Genomic DNA, 18,123 nt, shown 5'->3' with positions numbered 1-18,123 from the left:
TTAGAGGTGCCTAGTACAAACACCTTCCTTTTTGTGCTGGCAAAGAGAATCCTTTGTGCTAGGGCATCCGTCGAACAGGAGGGCGCTGCCGCATCTACAGTTGTGTGTGCCCTGGGTCCCAGTTCCGGTGTCAGCCTCGGAAATTAGGATTGCTCAGCCCCGGATAGCAGCCCGTGTTCCAGCATCTGTGGCCACTGCCATGATGCCACCATTAGGGGGCCAGTTTCTGCAGGATTTTTATTACTTTCATTTATTTATTTATTTTGCCTGTCTTGCAGCTCTGCCTCATCAACAGCTGGCAAGGCAGCTGGACCGCCACATTGTGGTTCTGCAGTTCTGCCCGCTAACCGCCCGGCCTCCATTGCCTGTCAAGGCCACCTGTGCTTCCCTCGCTCTGCTTCTACCGCTTCCCAAGGCCATGTGGGTTCTCGTGGCTCCACCTCCCCACTTAACATGGCTGCCTGGTTCCTGAGGTTCCCCTGCTTCTTGGTTCGGTCTCCCCATCCCTGTCCGTGGCTCTGCCTCCACTGTAGCCACCGAAGCATCGAGCCATGTTAGCATTCTGCCACGTGGAGCGCTGGTCACTCTGCCGTCAGTAGTCCACAAACTTACCACACTCCCTGACTCCCCCACATCTCTCATTTTTTAAAATTGTAATTATTTATGTGTGCGCATGCGCATGCACGCTCATGCCTCCGTGTGCATATGAAGGTCAGAGAACAACTCTGAGGAGACTGTACTCCGCTTTGGAACAGGGACTCTTCCCAGTGCAAATGAGCAGACTGGATGGTCTGCAAGCTTCGGATTCTCCAGCCTCCACCTTCCAGTGTCACAAGCACCCTGGGATCACAGACACATGTGCCACTTTGCATCCAGATTTACATGGGTACTGGGGATCTGAACCGGGGCCAACAGCCTTTGCGAGCAAATGCTTGTAAACATTGAGCTACCCTCCCTAACCCATTTCTCTGCATTTCAGAAAAAAAATTAAGAAAGAGAAATTGGTACAAAGGAAGTGGATTTGTTTAGTTTGGCTAGAAATTGAAAGAAAAGTTGTTAGATTCTCTCTGCCTTTCCTGTAGATAGCAGTGCTGCGATTTTATGTTTGAGAGCGAAGGCGCTTTTTCTGAGCTCTGGGGGCTTTCACCCAATGGCCCAGGTGCCAGATGGCCAGTGGTCGCGAGAGCCCACCTCCACCCCAGCCAGTGTCTCTCAAGTTTGTTGTCTTTCGTTGGAGAAGTAAGAACATGGGACAATGGCTGAGAAAACAAAAGCAGATTTATTAAAGAAAAAAGTGGGGGTCAACCCCAGGGAGCAGGAGGGATGCCAAGTAGGTTATCATGGAGCTGGTCTGGTCTACTCTGTTGTTTGTTTTTTTTTTATGGGACTTATGGCAAGAACCAGATAAAGACTGACGTAATCTTTATTGAAGTTGGTTATTCTTCACATACCTCATTTTGCCAAACCAGCAAGGCGCCCACACATCCTGGACGCTCCCCATCAACCCAACTGGGCCACTCACCAATAAGGGGAACAATCACACATTGAGGCCATCTTACCCTCTCCCTCTTGCCACTGCTTGTACTTGACTGGAAGCTTATTGACTCCCATTTTGCCCTTGTGCTCTGCGAGCTTGCCTCCGCCGTGGACCCTGGTGCTTTCTGTCTAGGAGGAGCTAATTCCTGTCTCCAGGGCCTGTGCCCCGAACGCCTAACCATCCAGGCTCAGCCACCTATCCCCAGCAAGCCAATTAAAGAGCTAAACTAATAGTGAAAAGCAGAAAAAGGAGATTTATTCAACGTGGCCACATTGGGAAGAGGGACAAAGAACCCCAGTGATACCTCCCTCATAAGTTCGTGTTCAGGCTTGAGTAGTAGAGGTCCAGCGGTGTGCACGTTGAAGTTCAAGTTCACTTTAGGTTCGAGTAACAGAGGGCCAAGGATGTGCATGTTCAAGTTCATCTTCAGGTTTGAGTAGAGGGTGCAGAAGCCTGCCGGCAAAATTGAACAGAACCTGATGGGGAGTGAGGATTAAAGAGAAAAACAAGAGACAAAGGTAAAAGCAAGGACTCCAGGTCAGGACTGAAGCCTCGATTTATTTTCCATGCTTGCCTTTATACACACTCAAGCATCATTAATCAATTACATAAATTTCCAGTTTCCATCCAACAACTTCTTCCTGTAAATCATGTGCCTGACCACTTCTCGGGCGGCGGTGGTACACTGGCCACTTCTCAGTACAGAAGGTAAAATAAAGATAATGGAACAGACAAGTCTTATCCTGCAAGTAACTTCTTTTTCATATGTACCCAGAGCAGCCAAGAATTCATTCTAAGCAACAAAGTTACAATCACAATGCCAGAAAAGCAAATTGCCACACAACTCAGTCCTTCAAGCCTAATGCAAACATACCTCAGTGTCAACGCAAACACAATGGTTCCCAACAGCTCCCCCTTTTTTATTTTAAAAGAAACCATACCTTTCCAGGCTATGGTGCAGAAAGATTGTGTCTGTCTTAGGTGACTTCCTTCAAAGTATAAGCCTTATCGGTCATGGGAACATGAACACCAGCTCGTTCATGTCTTGTCTTAGGTTGGCCCAACCCAAGGAACTCTTACCCATCTTTGACTACCAGCCTCTGCACGGGTGTCATATTAGGATAAAGCTGTAGGAAGCCACCGACGAGCATGCAACTGAAGTCCATGCATATCTGCTTGAACATGGATAATAGATCTTAGAATGTATCTGATAATTGGTGGCAACAGGCAGAAAATGAATAGGACACAGATCCCTACAGCAACAATACTTCCCATCCATGAGGAAAAGGTACTCCAGGTTTGCCAGCCAGGAACAGCAGACTTAATTGTTGAAAGTATATCTCTGGCAGCCTTAGCAGCATCAAAATCAAGTTGACTAGTTTGTAAGATTATAATTTTAGAATGTAATTGAATAAGGTCCAGAGAAATATTAGCATTGTGTCAAATGCCTTTCAAATGCATCTTAACTTTATCCCAGAAGATTTGACTATCATTATACTGTTTTGATGTAACACAAATCCATTGATAATCTGCATGACATTCTTAATGTGTTTTAAACTTTAAACCTTGTATTTCTTCACCCAAATATGTAACCACATCATATATAGCATCAATTTTTTGTTCTAACTTACTATCTATATCTTCTTGGGTCCCTAAAGCAACAGAAACATTCTTTCATAATTGATTGGCAAAATGTGCTGTCTGCACCTCCTGTGCTAGGGCAACAGGGGTAGTAGTAGCAGTAGCTAAGAGTGTAATAAAAGCTAACATCCCTGCAATTCTCAATCCAACAATCCTTTTTGGTCTACTTAAAGCATGTTCCATTTCTGTAAGTACCTGCAACCCTCATTCAGCATACCAAGGTTTTGTGATATTAACAGGGATCATGACAAATGATGGTTGTTTGACTATCATAACCCCATTATCAGAGGAGGTTTTAGAAATACAATTAGTAAGAATACAGTTATAATATGTCACATTATACATTCCCTTATCCCAAGTAACATTTAACTGTCCTGTTAGTAACACAAAGGTGGAGTGACACAAGCCTATACATGTCATTTTGGGAGGGTTAAGTTACTATTTCTCCAAGCAGAGAAAGCCGTTATTTCTTGCATAGCTGCAGCAAATTTCCATAAATATGTTTGTTGATAACCTTCATCCATCAACCAAAGTCATACAGAAAGTCCAGTCATCTGATCATTTGCCCATTCAGTATTTCTTGCTTCCCCAGGATTTCCTGACCAATCTAGCATGTCTTTCTGTACCAGAGATATTATATTGCAGATGAGAAAGTCCAACACATTTATGCCAAAGTAAAGACTTATTAAACCAAGGGCTCTTCCCTTCACAGGGAAGAAAAGCATCAGGTGGAGTAAGTCCTGTTTTCTGTAGGCCAGTGGGAAGCGAAATGTTCACCTGGGTAGTGACGACTTTTGGTTTGGCAGAATCGTTCTGACGCTTCACTCTTATATTCCTGGGTGCAATGGTTAGACAGCCAGTTGCCTCTTCCTGTGCAAGACATGTGGGAATGCCAGCGCCATGACCAGAATAATTAAATTCTGACCTCTGATGTACTTACATCTTTCTACTGGATGGTGTACCTAATCAATGAGTATTGTTCACCAAGATTATAATTTCTCTATCTTCCCAAGTTGCTGGGTGTAAGATGGGTGGGTCAGGAAGATAAGCCCAGTACAGCTCACTGCAGGTCATTGGGAGCTGAATCTACCTCATCAGTAGCAGAGGCATTATTCTTCTGATGTTCACTCCCTGCAAACTGGACCAACCTCTGGCAGCCACCTGGCATTGTCAGCATCCTGAGGAAAAACATAAACATGCCCTCGTCCCCATATTAACACTGGGTCGGGGCCATGCCATTGCCCACCAATGGGGTCCTTCCATCTAACCTGTGCATAAGTGTCTAAGGTTCTGGGATGCCACAACCTGTCTGCTGCAGAGTGACCGAGGACATCCATATCTAAAAAATTTAAAATGAAGAGTACATGATTTAAAGCATTTTTTATTTTTTGTAATTGATTTTTTAAAGCTCCATAGGCATGTTCAACAATTCCTTGTCCCTGAGGGTTGTAAGGTATGCCTGTTTATGAACAAGTGACAATTGGGCACAAAAGCACTGAAAAGATTAACTAGTGTAACCTGTACCATTATTTGTTTTTATAATTGATGGTATTCTTGCTATAGCAAAATATTTAATGCAGTGTGCTACAACATGCTTAGTAGCTTCTCTGGTCTTTGCTGTAGCCATCAAAAATCCTGAATATCAATGGATACATGAACATATTTTAATTTTCCAAATTCAGGAATATGAGTTATATCCATTTGCCACAAATGACTTAGTTTTATACTGTGGGATTGAGTGATGTTGAGGGCATGTATTACACTGCCGCACAATTTGTCTACAGCTTCTTTAGTAATGTGAAATTGTTTTCTTAAGCTTTGACTATTTTGATTATGTCAATTATGAGACTTGTGGGCTAATTCTAATTGAAATATGCCAATGATTTGTGTAGCTTTGCCTGCCATATCATTACCCAGGGCCAGAAGATCTGAAGCCCTGTATGAGCTCATATATGACCTACAAAACAAGAATGAGAATGAACATGTATGCATCTCTGTATTTGACTAAATAATTCTTGAACTTGAGTATTGGCAGTTTCAATATGAGGCACGGTTTCAAGGATTCGTCAAGCCCCAGCAATATAATGACTATCAGTATACAAATTAAAAGGAAGAAAAGCTAGAGCCTGAAATACCATGACAACAGCTCTTAATTCCACTATTTGAGCTGACGCGGGTGGAGTTTGAAGTGAGTAAGATTGCCCCTGAACAACAGAGGCGGCAGTGCCATTAGCAGATCCGTCAGTAAATACTACCGGGGCACCGGTATCAGGTTCCTGTTTTACAACTTGTGGAAAAGTAGAGGCATGAGAATTAGCAAATTGTAACAATTTATCTTTAGGATAATGATTATCTATAGTGCCAGAATAATATACAAAAGTTATGGGCTGGAGAGATGGCTTAGTGGTTAAGCGCTTGCCTGTGAAGCCTAAGGACCCCGGTTCAAGGCTCGGTTCCCCAGGTCCCATGTTAGCCAGATGCACAAGGGGGCGCACGTGTCTGGAGTTCGTTTGCAGAAGCTGGAAGCCCTGGCGTGCCCATTCTCTCTCTCTCCCGCTACCTGTCTTTCTCTCTGTGTCTGTCGCTCTCAAATAAATAAATAAAAAATTTAAAAAATATATTTAAAAAAAAAAGTTATAGCCCAAGAATCCACGTTTTGAAATAACCAATCAACTTGCTGTTTTGTAAATGGAACTTCTATAACACTTGGTTCCCTTCCAAAGTATTTTCTAGACTCCATGTGAGCCATTTGAGTTAAACAGGCTACTGCATGATAGTAAGGAGTCAATACCCTAGAAGGAGACACAGGCAAACATAACCATAGCAAAAAACTGCAGTTGGAGTATGTTTTGTAGCTAAAATGTATGCAGTCCATCCCTGGGAATAACCTATATATTGAATTTGTTGTTTTTCAATAGCATGTTCTACCAATTGCAATGCTTTCCATCCTTCTTCAGTTAACTGCCTAATAGATTTTGGATTAGGATCACCTTTTAAAATATCAAAGAGAGGCTTTAAATCCCCAGTAGTAATTTTCAAATAGGTCTAAGCCAAATGATGTCCCCAAATAAGTTTTGAAAGTCACTTAAAGTCTATAATCCAACTTGTCTGATTTGTATTTTCTGAGGAAGAATAGTCTTAGGATACAGCCCATAGTCTACATAGGAATAAGGAGGCTCAGTTTGTACCTTTTCTGGGGCTATAACCAACCCTTGTTCCTTTTAAAAACTGTTGCAAATGAGCATAAGGTGCCAATAGTAATCCCTCCTGTTTATGTGCCAAGAGAATGTCATCCATATAATGAGCAATGTATACCTGTGGATAAGCTTGCCTGCCTAGTTCTCTCCATAGCCTAGGCTACAAATTTTTGACACAGGGTGGGGCTATTAGCCATACCCTGAGGTAAAACTTTCCAATGATACCTTTTCATAGGTTCCTTAAAATTTACAGAAGGTACACTAAAAGCAAACCTCTTACAATCCTGAGGAGCAAGATGGATGGTATAAAAACAATCTTTTAAATCTAAAATAATTTTATAGGTGTCCTGGGGAATAGCTGAAGGAGTAAGCAACCCAGGCTGTAAAGCTCCCATCAATTCCATGGTCTCATTTACTTTTCTAAGCTCCTGTAATTACCTCCATTTCCCTGACTTCTTTTTAATAACAAAAATGGGAGAATTCCAAGGAGAATTAGAAGGAACATTATGGGCATTTCGAGCTGTTCCTGTACTAACTGCTCTGTGGCTTGAATGTTTTCAACAGTAAGAGGCCACTGATCCACCCACACAGGGTCCTCACTTTTCCAAGTGATGGGGTCTGTGTGAGATACAGGGTTCAGTGGGTTCAGTGACCCCCCCCCCCACTAAAAATAACCCAAGCCAGGTCTTGGAGGTCTTAATATTGGAGTTATAGGTTCCACTTGCCCTTGGCCATTTTCCCCAATCCTTGATTTGGTAGAAATCCCTGATTCATCATTTCATTAGTAATGGCATTGTCGGGACTATAGAGACAAACTCCCACACAGCTCGTCACAGCCCTTCCCCCTAAGTTAACAGGTAACCCAGGCACAGTATATGGCCTAAGAGTTCCTCCCTGTCCTTCTTCATCTTTCCATTTCAGTACATCACTGCTTTGTTCTGGGCTTTGAGTTTGCCCTATCCCCAGTAATTGAGTCACAGAAAATTGTTAAGGCCACTTAGAGGGCCAGTGGTCAGCTGTAAGTAGTAAAATACCAGCTCTTGTATCTAGCAAACTCTGGAACTTCCTACTACTAGTATATAAAGTTAATTCTGGTCTGTGTGATCCAATGGCCTGGATCCAGTAAGCGTCTGAAGAACCAAACCCTGCATCACCTCTTTTGCCCCTTTTACTAGCATTTTTAGCTTGTAGTTGGGGGAGTAATATTAATTTTGCTAATTGTTGTCCCTTATTAATTACTGATATTCCTCCAGGGGAATTACTCATAACTTTGATTTCCCCTCATAATCAGAATCAATCACTCCAGGAGCCACTAAGATTCCTTTCATGATAGAGCTACTTCTTCTGAGCAAGAGCCCCCCAGATCCTTTAGGTAATGGCCCATAAACACCTGTTGGCAAGGCTAGCATTCCCATGTCGGGGATAAATACTGTGTAGGTGGAGGAACAGAGGTCCAATCCTGCGCTGCCTGGGGTGGCTCGGAAGAGATCTTGAATGGATCGCCTTGTGGGGGAACAAAGTTTTGAAGTGCCCTATAACATTGCTGCAGGGCCTGCGGCTGGCCCCTCCTCCTGTTTCCTTGTGGGAGAGGATTTCCCATGATATTTCGTTTAGATTTACATTCATTGGCCCAATGTTTACCCCTTTGGCATTTTGGACACAATCCTAGCTCTCTTTTTGTAGCATCAGCCTTTTGCTTATTAGGACGTTTTATTTGATGACCTATTTGACCACATCCAAAACAACTTCCAGGAGGTCCAGCAACTCTACTCTTCTTTCCCTTTTTTCTAAAGGTCTCAGAGCTGCTTGGCAAGCAGCATTAGCATTTTCATAGACCAAATGTTTTACAAGTAAAAGCCCTAACCCTGAATCTCCCAGTAATCTACTTGCAGTTTGTAATAATCTTTCTACAAAGTTCTGATATAGTTCATCAGGTCCCTGTCTAATTTTTGACAAATCCGCTGTTTTTCTTCCAGTAGAAGGGAGTTTATACCAGGCCCTTTTAGCTGCAGAATTAATTTGCGCATAAGCGCTGGGCTCAAAATTTAATTGTTATCTAGTTTCTTGATATGGGCCTTCGATATGGGCCTTCTCCAGCAAGCCTATCAAAAGTTATAGGCAGCCCCTGAACTCTATTTATTTCTGCAATGTTTTGACATTGTTCTACATATTCTGTTTTCCAAAGCAAATAGTCCCCTCCAGATAAACATGCTTTTGCCATTCGTTTCAATCTCCTGGGGGCAGTGCTTCAAAAGACAACGAGTCTAACATAGCCTGCGTAAAAGGAGCAATGGGACCATACTGGGCACAAGCAGTTTTCAATTCTTTCAACCGCTTGAAATGGATAGGATTATGTGCCCCTACTCTATTCCCCTGCCCACCATCCTGCTCAATTACAGGAAACAACTGAAAACCTTGGGTATTTTCTCCTCTCCGAGCTGCCTCCAATACAGCAGCCTGTAAAGGTGATAGGGAGGATTGTGTCAAAGATAGGCGATAAAATTTCCCTGGGGGCCTTTGCACTACTGCAATTACTGGTGGCTGATCCACCGCTGGTGGAGGATCTAATCCTGCTATGACAGTCGGTGCTGGGCTGCCCTGAACACATTTTCTCTTCAGTTGTTGCACTTGTAAAGATAAAGACTCAACCATACTTTGGAGGTGTTGAACCTCCTCTGAACTTCGTCCTCTCTGATCATCCTCAAACTTAGTAAAAGCAATAAAAGGTGGACCCTCATCTTGATGACATTTTGCAGCTTCCTCCTCCAATTCCTCCTCTTCCTCTGGATCGAAGGGGTCAAATAAATCATCGTCTTTAAACTTCCCATGTTCTGACTCCTCGGATGGAGCAGAAGGTTTAGTTTCATTTTCTGTAGCAATCTCACAGTGCTTCGGTTTTGCTTTGGAAACTGCCTTTTGTGACTGAACTTTATCCCGTTCATGTCTAGGATCTAAACTATCCCTAATTAGAGTCCATAGACTAAAAGTTTCTACTGGGATCTTACTTGGTCCATGGGCATCATAATAATCTTGAAGTTTGGTCCCTACTTTTTGCCAGGTTTTTAAATCTACAGTCCCTCCTTCTGGAAACCAAGGGCATAATGTTTCTACAAAATCTAAGAAATTACAAAGTTGCTGATGACTTACCTTAGCCCCTCAAGTATGCAACCTATTCTTAAGCATATGTACAAAAAGCAAACGAGTGCTACCTTGACCCATGCTTTAATTTCTATATGCACTTACCGCTCCTCTTTCCTCGAGCGCACCTCGTCATTCACTGGGCTTCCCCCTCGTCAGGTCCCCGTTCAGGTGCCACCTGCCAGCAAAATTGAACAGAACCTGATGGGGAGTGAGGATTAAAGAGAAAAAACAGACAAAGGTAAAAGCAAGGACTCCAGGTCAGGGCTGAAGCCTCGATTTATTTTCCATGCTTGCCTTGATACACACTCAAGCATCATTAATCAATTACATAAATTTCCAGTTTCCATCCAACAACTTCTTCCTGTAAATCATGTGCCTGACCACTTCTTGGGTGGCAGTGGTACACTGGCCACTTCTCAGTACAGAAGGTTAAATAAAGATAATGGAACAGACAAGTCTTATCCTGCAAGTAACTTCTTCCTCATATGTACCCAGAGCAGCCAAGAATTCATTCTAAGCAGCAAAGTTACAATCACAATGCCAGAAAAGCAAATTGCCACACAACTCAGTCCTTCAAGCCTAATGCAAACATACCTCAGAGTCAATGCAAACGCAAAGGCTCCCAACAAGAGGGCCAGCGGTGCGCACGCTTACGCAGTCGCAGTCAAGGCGCAGCCCTGCCCATCACTGTCTCCTACAAGCTGGTTTGACAAGTTGTCAGAGCTGAATGAAATCTATTTTCAGGAGACAAGTACCCTCTGTGGTTGGCACCAGGCTCCAGCCTTTTTCTGGAGAAATTCCAATTCCTTGGGATGCTTGAAATACAATAGTCATAGCCAAGGAAAGGACGTAAGTGTCTCTAGGGCACTTATGTATGTATATATGGGCACACCGGGCCCTCTTGCTGCTGCAAATGAGTGCCAGACACTTGTGCCACATTTTGTGTTTGGCTTTGTGAGTGGTTTGGGAATTGAACCCAGACTGGCAGGTTTTGCAAACAAGCACCTTTAACCACTGAGCCATCCTCCCAGCCCCTGATAAAGCAATTTTTAAGCATTGCATTCGAGACTTATAACCTAGAAGGCTATAGATACATAAAGAAACTAACATCTAACATCAACATCATACCTATACAGTTTTTTCCTTAGAAATAATGAGAATCTTTAATGTTTTTAGACCCTTTACATTGAAAATACTATCAATGTCCATAACACATCACACATGTAATGGCCTATTTAACAAGTGCTATAAAGTGGTCATTAAAAAAATTCAGGGCTGGAGGAATGACTCAGTGGATAAAGTGCTGGCCACACAAGCATAAGGACCCAAGTTTGGATCCCCAGCACCCACATGAAGTGGCAGTCGTGGTAGTGTGAGTGTGTAATTGCGGCTCTGGGGAGGCATAGGCAGGAAGTCCCTGGGGCTCACTAGCTCACCAGTCTATGCCAACTGGCAAGTTCTAAGTCACCCAGAGAACCTGTCTCAAACAATTAAGTGTACAGCAATAGAAAAATCTACCCAACATTGACCTATGACCTCAACATGCATGTGCACACACATCCACAAACATGTGTGCCCACACAAATGGATATGCATCTAAGACATATGCACCCCACACAAAATGAAAGAAAAAATTCAGCCCAAGCAAAAATTTCAATGAGCCCTAATTCTATTTAAAAGCCTGACAAAATTACAGGAGACACAATCAGATGCTTGTACTTTAAATTAGACTTCTGTAAACTTTACTAAAATTAAATCAATATTACAACAAAGTTCAGTTGACTTAAATGTAAAGCATTAGAATATCTTATAAGTAATATTATCTTCTGTTATAAAGCTTATACTTTTGTAAAATTATTTTTCCTTTGTGTGTGTGTGTATGTGTGTGTGTGTGTGTGTGTGTGTGTGGTGTGGTGTGTGTGTATACCAGGGTTCCTTGTCACTGTATATTAGTGCTCATCCAGCTTTACATATGTGGCTAGGATCTTGGACCCTGGCTGCAAGCAAGCACCTTTAACCACTAAGCCATCTCTTCTGCCCCATAAGACTTATACTTCATAAGCTCCTTATAGTTGTGCAAAACTTTAAAGTCATCCAGATAGTTCATACACTCAAGCTGCAATAAAAGGATGTCATCCCAAAAATCAAAAAACGTGTATGCACTATTGGTGCACTTCAAATCATCTGCTTTTTCATTTTACAACTTGACTTGGGACAAGAGAAAGGAAGGGCAAATAAAACTATACATTTTGAGTTTAAGATTCCTCATATTTATCTTAAATTTACATTTTAAATTTGCCTAGCAAAAATCAGTTTGGAAAACTTCTGAGCATTTAAGGAAATCATAATTTAATAATTTAATTGTCATTTCTTTTCTTGACAAGATATAATTTATTATATATATTATATATGTTATTATAATTTATAATTTATTAGTCATCTCTTTTCTTGACAATATATAATAACATAATCCTTTTTTTCTGTCACATTCAGAATGATAGAAAGCTTAACTAGGTCTTGAATGTTACTATCTGTAGGGTTGACATGTTCTGTAGTTCCATTATGAAAAAGAAATATACCAAAAATCTTTCACAAACATTCATGCATGAATTTTGTATGTATTATAGCCTTAATAAAATATCACATGGTAATAAACCAATAAAAAGACTTCAATGTAGATGTGTAGAGGTATTTGATTTTATTTCTATAACTGTAAGCAGAGTTTCATGAGCCATTCTGGTCAGAGTTGAAAGACCAAAAATGCAGAAAGAACTATTGACTGTGTAGACTTGGTTTATGAGGGGAAAAAGAACTTTGTTATGACTGGACTAGAGATAGTTTGCATGAGAAATTAGCTACATTCTGTCTGAGTCCTGAGAACTTGGACAGGGCTGAATTTAGAAGAAATGGACTTCTGTGAACAGAAGGGCATGGCACAGGCCAGAAATTGTAGCAACATCCGCTGCAATTATTTGAGAGTTTACCATCATTGAGATTGGGTGAGCTCTGCTGCATTGGGACAGTAGGAAAAAATGCTGAGTTTTCCTGCTCTTCAACGTTGGATTTATTCCCCTCAGGATTAACAAATTTGGTATCCCACTTGGAACTATGGGAGAATAACAAAGGCAGAAAAGTGGAGGGTCACTGGATTTGCAGCAAAAATGAATTTTTGGAAATAGTCACTGGGACACATGAAGCAGGGATGTTGGAGTCCCTGCACGGAGACCTGGCAGAGCCACTGCATGAAGTATGGGTTGCGGTGGAGACAACAGAACTTTGGAGATGCTAGGAGAGCTGCATAGGAGATGGTAGGACGGGGTCTTCCCAAGACCAAAAGATGGAATTGGAACTTCAGATACTTTGACATTGGTTACAGATGTCAGACTTAGAGCTACAGAATTTGATAATTTCCCTGCTTGGTTTAGGTCTTGCCTTGGTTCAATCTCTCCTTGCTATGCCCAGTGCCATCTCTGTAGTGATTGTTTATTCTGTACCATTATGTGTACTTAACCTGTGTTTCAGTTTTGCAAGCTTACTGTTAAGAGATTGTCTTGAGTCTCAGATGAGACCTTGGATCTGGGGATTGATAAGAAAAACTACAGGAAATTTAATAGTTGAACTGAATGCAATTTTATGACTTGAGACAGTTGTGCATCTATAGGGGCCAGGATCAGAATGTGGTTGTTAGAATCAGATGTCTCCCAAAAATTCATGTGCTCTGAATCCTTGGTCCCAGCTGGAAGCAATCTGGGAGGTGGAGGCTTGCTTGGGGAGGTGTGTTTCTGGGGTGGGCTTTGAGGTGTCATAGCCAACTCCCCCTTGCTAGACTTCAACTTACTTTCCTGCTGCTGTTTTCCTCATAATATGGCAGAGGTGATGTTGAGACTCAGCTCAGACCATGCTTTTCCCTGTCATCATGGAGCTTCCCCTCAAGACTATAATCTAAAATAACTCTTTCCGGGGCTGGAGAAATGACTTAGCGGTTAAGGTGTTTGCCTGCAAAGCCAAAGGACCTTTGTTTGATTCCTCAGGATTCATGTAAGCCAGATGCACAAGGGGGCACATGCATATGGAGTTTGTTTACAGTGGCTAGAGGCCCTGGCATGGCCATTCTCTCTTTCTCTCTCTCTCCCTCTCTTGCTCTCTCAAATAAATAAATAAAATTTTAAAAACTAAAATAACTCTTTCCTCTCACTCATTATTTCATTTCAGCAATAAGAAGGTAATTACAACAGGACTCAGACTCTTGCCCTAACAACTCCAGTAACATAAAGGCCCCGAATAACCACCTTTTTCCAGGGGCAAAACCAAAACAGAAAAAAAAAAAAATAGAAAAACAGGAGAAATTTTCACTTTCTATCAAGACAGCTACAATAGACTAATACACAATTTGACACATACACAATCATATTATATTAACTTAGAGTCTACACTTAGATCATAAAAGGACTTATTGTCTAGAATTCTTCCACCAAAATAGCATACACTTAGTATATCCCATACTTACACAAATTACAATAGAAGTAGCTCAACAATTCATTCAAATTCAAATGCAAGCAAATAATTTCCTAAGAATTTTACCCATCTGTCACATTACTAAATGACCATTGTGCCAGGCACCTAGGTCCATAGACCTTAGTTTCTCTGTATTTCAAAGAAATTGAGAGATAGCAATTAACAAAGGAAAGTGTATTTGTTTACAGTTTGACCAGAACTGGTGGTGGAAAACAGGGACTTGGAGAGGGCCACTACAAGATCAGCACATAAACGGCGGTGATGGCAGCTGGAAGATTTGAAGCCTTCCCAGTGCTGTAACAACAGAGCATGTGCAGAAAAGCCCGTGATGCACAAGTGTCAGAGGAGGTGATGGGTGCTATGTAAATGCCCTGGAAAGGGCCACGAGGCTCATGGCCCTGCACTTATTTGAGTATATGTATTTTTCTTTTTTCTTTTTCTTGTTTTTCTTTTTTTATTTTTGGTTTGTCAAGGTAGGATCTCACTCTAGCCCAAGTCTCACTCTAGCCCAGGCTGACCTGGAATTCACTATGGAGTCTCAGGGTGGCCTCGAGCTCATGGCAATCCTCCTACCTCTGCCTCCCGAGTGCTGGGATTAAAGGCACGTGCCACCACGCCCATATATGTCGGCCATATATGTCTTTTTCTAGCTCACCAGCCTACTCGCATTCTTGGGAGTGCCTGTCCTCTTCTTTTTTTATATATATATATTTTTTGTTCATTTTTTATTTATTTATTTGACAGCAACAGACACAGAGAGAAAGACAGATAGAGGGAGAGAGAGAGAATGGGCGTGCCAGCGCTTCCAGCCTCTGCAAATGAACTCCAGACACGTGCGCCCCCTTGTGCATCTGGCTAACGTGGGACCTGGGGAACCGAGCCTCGAACCGGCCCCCTGTCCTCTTCTTAATAAAACAATCTCTATTTATTTTACCTTTCTGTGTAGCCCAGGTACAGTTCCTCGTCCTGAGACTCAAGAACCTGACATTTCCAGGGAGCAGCCAGTATCCTCCAAACTTGGACCCTTCACCAGCTTCACTGGGAGAGTGAACTCCTCACACTCCGCTTTTCCTCTAGCAGTATTCCAATTTTATAGACCAGATCGAAGAAACAAAAGTCAAGTAACATGCACGTGTGGCTTTCTCTGCGAGACAAGCCAAAGGACCGCATGACAGCTCTCCCTGAGAAGCAAGCTTCTCCTCTGTCCAGGGCTTGAAGCCTTTCCCTTCCCCAGCTCAGCATTCCTGGGGACACTTTAATTATTTATGGTCCATTGTTTTAGGTCCCTGTTAAGATTCTCTGTTGCATTGCTCCTATTTTTATGTTACTAGTTCAGCCCACCCTACTAAATGCAGGCAGTAAAATATTGCTTAACAACAGCCTTTTATTGGGCCTAATGTTGCAATATTAGGGGAGGCAACACAGGAGGGTGTCTGCCATTCTCACTAAGTGAGCTGAACAGCCTGCTGATACAGCCAGCCGAACAAGGGGCTCCCACCAATCACAGCAAACCATTTATGCAAATGAAGTTTGTGTTTACAGCAATCAAGCCATTGTCCCTTTGTACCAGCCTCAGCAGTCCATCTGCGGGGCCACCAGGGGAAGGGCTTCCCCTCTGATCTGGGTGGAAATGGTTGTAGGGTCATCTAAAGTTCACCAAGGCTTGTGATAGCAAAACGTCCTGTGAAAGCTGAAACCGTCCTGGCTGGGGTACACCATCTGGAGCCAGAGCACACAGCTATCACCCTTGTGTAGTTTCCTCAAGGAGTGATGGAGTGTTTAAAAGGACGGGTGCTGGCATGGGGTGCTCTGGCAATCCTCCGGCTCAAGGCAGCCAGAGCAACAAGGAAGAGCCCTTGCTCAGCTAGGAGGCAGTGTCCATCCCCCAAAGCCTTTGCTTATTTACAGGAAATGAACATCAGAAGAAGTGCTCTCAGTAAGAACTTATCATTAACACTAATAAGTGATTTCAACAGTGCCTTAACAATGATTAACGCCTACCTAGTGCCCAAGGGTGAGGTGCCCCCCTTATCTTTCTTATCTTTCCTATTGTGCTGCAGCAAGCCTAGCTTGTCAGGATAATTAGGGGCAGTAAACAATATTGTACCTCCCTTTCTTTACCCATGGCTCGGCTGGCTTGAAAATCCTAAAATGGTCAAATAGCACCTATAGCTTCATTTTCAGTACATCCCTTAGAGTGTTTTCTGGTGGAACTCATAAGACAACCCTCCCAGCCCCTGTTCTCTTTAATCAGCCAGGGTAGGAAAATGCCAGTCTCCTCTCTTTACAAGTAAAGTGCTTCTGACATTTTCTAACACTGTCAGTCTTGGATGTCTTCTTACCTGACTTTTTTAAAAAAAAAATAGTTTTATTTTTATTTATTTATTTGAGAGTAACAGTCACAGAGAGAAACAGGCAGATAGAGAGAGAGAGAGAATGGGCGCACCAGGGCCTCCAGCCACTGCAAACGAACTCCAGACGCACGCATCCCCTTGTGTATCTGGCTAACGTGGGTCCTGGGGAATCAAGCCTCGAACCAGGGTCCTTAGGCTTCACAGGCAAGCACTTAACCGGTAAGCCATCTCTTCAGGCCCATACCTGAAGAGATACTTTTAACAGTAGAGGGTCACCCATGTGGACACAGAAGGAGCAACTGCATCCTTTTGTTGGTTTCCATGTAGGACCTCGGAGCCTCTGCTTTCTCTTTGTGGCCTAAGATGAATGAACGCTTTCTTTAAAATTTGTCAGAATTTTCAATCTGCTGCTTTCAGTTTTAAAGCTTTATTAGAAACCCTAATACAACTAGAAAAGTCCAATTCAAAAATAAAAGGTGGCCAACCATGGTAGTGTCCAACCTCATGGTAGTCATGGAAATGTATCAGATAATAATTAAATGTTACTTTTGACTCCTAAGGCTGACAGAAGTTAATAAGAGCAACAACAATAAGTACTTCCAGCAATTCTCAAGGAAGAAGCTAATGAGAATGTAGTTATGTATGTTTATCTTTTTTTCAAATGAGGAAAGGGTTTTCTTATACAAGAAAAATACCAACCCATTCTGTCTGTCTCTCTCCCTATCTCTTCCTGCTTGCAAATAAGTAAATAAAAATAAATGTGTTTTTTAAATTTATTTAAAATCTATATGTGATTTATCATTTTTAACTTTTAAAAAGTAGTTTTCCCTAAACTTTTATGTTTAACTTATAAATTATCTCATTATATTTACAAATACAACAATTAAAAAGAATTATAAACGATCCTTGTACTAGTGCTTTGATCAATGTTCCACTCACTTAATTGTAGCAGATTAAATCCTTCTTAAAGTTTAATCCTCTTGTTTTATAATTAATTGTATTTCCTGAGACATTTGAAACCATAATCACAAATTTAATATATCAGATTCTCCCAGGCACTTGAAACTCCTGTTGTGGCAGACTTATGAGCAAAATTATTCTCAGCATAAAGTACTTTTGTAAGCTAATAAATCAATCTTATAAATGTGGCAATTCAGATTCTCTTACTCATTTCAAACACCATGAAAACAGGAAAGCAAACAAGACATATGAAAATCTGCACAACTATTTACCTGTTTCTGGACTTGTAGCAGAGCCCATGTAGCACAAGCGAAGGGGAAGCATCTACTTCCACTATTCTGCATCTATGATTCCCACTTTGGTTTGTATACCTGTCCATGGTTACAGATTGCTCCCTTGTAAGACCCCCAAAACGAGGACCCCACGCTCTGCCCGGATATGGTGACACCCCAAATCACTCACGAGAAGCAGTCTTGATGCAAACTGCAAGAGGATTTTATTCCAAGCGCGCTGGGGCCCACAGTCGTACACCGCACAGGGGTAGAGGACTGCAGAGCCCTGAATGCAGGAATAGAACAGTTTTTATAGGGTTTCTAACAAAGCTTGTGCATTAGACCAATCATTTTTTTAATATCAGGAGCCCACCGGGTGCGAGCCAGTCAGTTTGTGCCACTCCATAGTTTCTAAGCCAATTAGTTTAATTTGTTCAAGCCCCTCGTGGACCAATCAGTCTCTTATGACCTTGGAGGTCAGCATTTGCGCAGGTCCTTAGGTGGGA

The 18,123-nt window shown here is 42.1% G+C and overlaps 1 pseudogene; it reads right to left on the bottom strand.

The window, feature by feature from the left end:
• Positions 1-7,777: 7,777 nt before the first annotated feature.
• Positions 7,778-17,724, bottom strand: LOC123455966 (annotated as a pseudogene).
• Between the last annotated feature and the right edge of the window lie 399 nt (positions 17,725-18,123).

The sequence above is a fragment of the Jaculus jaculus genome, chromosome 19 (assembly GCF_020740685.1).
Source record: "Jaculus jaculus isolate mJacJac1 chromosome 19, mJacJac1.mat.Y.cur, whole genome shotgun sequence".
In the NCBI taxonomy this organism is placed as follows: domain Eukaryota; kingdom Metazoa; phylum Chordata; class Mammalia; order Rodentia; family Dipodidae; genus Jaculus; species Jaculus jaculus.
The sequence above is the reverse complement of the archived record's forward strand: the minus strand, read 5'-3'. Positions and strand labels throughout refer to the sequence as shown.